The sequence below is a fragment of the Fukomys damarensis genome, unplaced genomic scaffold (assembly GCF_012274545.1).
Source record: "Fukomys damarensis isolate Sample0158 unplaced genomic scaffold, DMR_v1.0_HiC HiC_scaffold_16, whole genome shotgun sequence".
NCBI classification, from domain to species: Eukaryota; Metazoa; Chordata; class Mammalia; order Rodentia; family Bathyergidae; genus Fukomys; species Fukomys damarensis.
In genome coordinates, this window is record NW_022900928.1 from 59,003,737 (window position 1) to 59,007,016 (window position 3,280).

General features: G+C 38.4%; 1 pseudogene; it reads left to right on the forward strand.

The window, feature by feature from the left end:
- Positions 1 to 1,325: 1,325 nt before the first annotated feature.
- On the forward strand, positions 1,326 to 1,984 carry LOC104852900 (annotated as a pseudogene).
- The last annotated feature ends 1,296 nt before the right edge of the window (positions 1,985 to 3,280 follow it).

The following is a 3,280-nucleotide window of genomic DNA, read 5'->3' on the forward strand; positions in this document are numbered from 1 at the left end:
TCCTAGTTGCCAGCAGATTCCATGGCCCATTCCCCTACAAGGGAACTAACCCTTGAGGCCTAGCCAATAACATGATTTAGCAGATGGATATGATGCATGTACCCTCTTTGGAAAGTCTCAATTTGTACACGTTTCTATAGATATATTTTCACACAAGATATGTGCTATGTGAGAAATATCAAATTTCCTGAGAAAGGGCACCATATTCAAAAACACTGCTTATCCACCTTTGCTGCAATGGGAGTACCCCAAAATATTAAAACTGACAATGGTCCATCATATGTTAATAAATATATCCAAAAATTCTTTCTTATTTGGTATGTTTAGCATAGTACTGGTATTCCATATAATCCACAAGGACAAGCCATAGCAGAAAGAGCCCATGACACACACTCTCAAACATCAATTGTTAAATAATCAAAAGGGGAAAATCAGTTATCTCCACAAGCCCGTTTAGATCTAGCTGTTTTGTACTTAATTTTTTAAACCCTGCCCCAGGTTTCACACATTGTCTCTTGTTCTGCATTGGCATAGAGATGCCATAGCTAAGACCCAGAAACCATAAGTCCTTTGGAAAGATGTCCGAACAGGTAAACGGAGAGACCCCGCTGCCTTAATAACTTGGGGGACTGATTTTGCTTGCATGCCAATAGATAGCGATGAAACCTTGTGGCTGCACTCCCAGAACGTGCAACATGGGTCAGGCTGGTGGAACTGCCAACATCGCAGAGACCAGAAATAGCACCCCCACTGAGAGCAATGAGCCAGCCATGCCTGAGTGCCTCACCTCACCTGCAACATCTGACAAATTCACTGCAAGGTCCAGGACTGAGATGACGCCTCCAGAGGGAGAACAAAAACAGATTTATGGTTAAAAGGGTGGGGGGCAGTGTGACGGGAGCGATGCGAGGAGGAGGTGCCGCTGCAGTGCAGGCCGGGCTCCTTCGTTCTTCTGACCAAGCCTGGGCCTTGCTGCCAGGAAGCTGCAGCCCTGTGACTTGGCATGGTGTGGGCTCAGATTTTTATACTTTCAGAAAGAAAAAAAATGACGATAAGGGACAAGAAAAAAATATGAGAAAAGGAAAAAATGGAAACAAAGTCTTTGTAAATAGAGGATGGTGGAGGGGGTGAAGGGAGGACAGGGGAATGGGGAAAAACGAGAACCAAGACCTGTCATGTAAAGGTACAAGATCCCAATGATGAATGTAACTGTGCTGTATACTTTAAAAGTACCAATAAACTCAATAAGATTAAAAAAATCGATACCTTGCATCCTGGAAATTCATTTAGAAGTCTGAAATTAGGGACTGTTTTCAAATTTGGACATGGCTAATGGAGGAACCACAAGACCGAATGGGCCAAATACTGGAAATAAAATGTGCCAGTTCAAACTAATACTTCTGGGAGTCTGCTGTTGGCAAATCAAGCCTACTGCTTCATTTTGTGAAAGGCCAATTTTCATGAATTTCAAGAGAGTACCATTGGGGCTGCTTTTCTAACCCTGACTGTGTGTCTTGATGACACAACAGTAAAGTTTGAAATATGGGATACAGCTGGTCAAGAATGATACCATAGCCTAGCCCCAGTGTACCACAGAGGAGCACAAGCAGCCATAGTCGTAAATGGTATAACAAATGAGAAATCTTTTGCAACAGCAAAAAGCGGGGTTAAAAAACTTCAGAAGCAAGCAAGTCCTAACATTGTAATAGCTTTATGGGGAAACAAGGCTGATCTAGCAAATAAAAGAGCTGTCGATTTCCAGGAAGCACAGTCCTATGCAGATGACAATGGTTTATTATTCATGGAAACATCAGTTAAAATATCAATGAAAGTAAATGAAATATTCATGGCAATAGCTAAAAAATTGCCAAAAAGTGAACCACAGAATCCAGGAGCAAATTCTGCTAGAGGAAGAGTAGGAGACCTCACTGAATCCATACAATCAACCAGAAAAAGTCATTTAGTAACTAAATCTCCAGTTTGAACTAGGTGGAATATTCTGCTTCCTAAATGTTAAATAACAGTGGAATTGGAGCATTTAACCAGCCCAGTCTGATTCCCATAAACAAGAGACTTATAATAGAGTCAAGTTTCTAATACAGAATTATTTTAAGTGTTTTGAACTTAATCTTTAATAACATGCATGTGTTCCTCTGACTAATGTTTCAGCAATAGGAAAGAAAAATGAGATCTGTGTGTACTTGTTTCACTGGAAAGTTGGAGGGAATCATTTCCATCATTAGGGATAAAGACAAATGATTATCTAGACCCACAGTTAACCATCCAGTTTCTCCAAACTGGGACAGTAATTGTCTGTGAAAAAATTAGAAATTATTCATTTGAGTTTTCTGAAAAAAATTTTTAGAAAGATATTATAAAGATAGTTATGCTTAGCTACAATATTCAGGTAAACTTTCTTCTGTTATGTAAGGTGCACATTCCACATTTTATTAAGTTAACCACAAGAAAACAGTCCCCCATCTCCAGGAAGAAAAAGAATATTAGTCGCATCTAAGTTATAGCCAGTCCTTTTATTTTTCTAAATGGGATGAAGTTAAATGTTAACTCCATTTTATTTAGGAATATGAAAACTAATAAATGCATTTTAATGAATAACGCTCCCTTCATGTGAGCTCGTCATCAGAAATGAAGCAAACCAGGTCTTTGTTGTTGTTTTTTAAATCACTGCTGGCCATTACATAGGTCTTGTTTGCAGGCAGGGAAGAAGCTTTTGTTCCCTTTGGACAAATACAGTCAGTCCACTAACAATTATGTATGTTCAAACTTGACCGTTTTAAACTTTATCTTCAGCTGTACTGTAAATAGGGTACTGCATTGTAGCTTCCATGTATGTTTATTATTTTTCTATAATATTTAAGAGTACTTGGGCTTGGAATTTAGCTCAGTGGTTCCAGCATCTGCCTTACAAGTGGCAAGGACCAGAGTTCAATCCCCAAGTGCTTAAAAGTATACAAAATGTACAGTTGCTAAATCAGCTGATTCTTTCTCCTACTGTTTGTAAAAAATGGTGCTTCAGTTCCTATATGGCTAGAACCATAATAAGCAATATATCTGTAATTTGTAATATAAATACTACAATGCTAGTAACAATCTTGCAACCTTGTTGTTCAAACTCCACTTTATTTTGATAAGTTCTGTATATTGCACTAATTTTGGGGTATTTTCATTATATGAAATCTACCATGTGTCAAATTTAATCTATTTAAGTATCAAAATCCTAGCCAACCTCTTGTACATTTTACAGTAATCCAGAATTAGC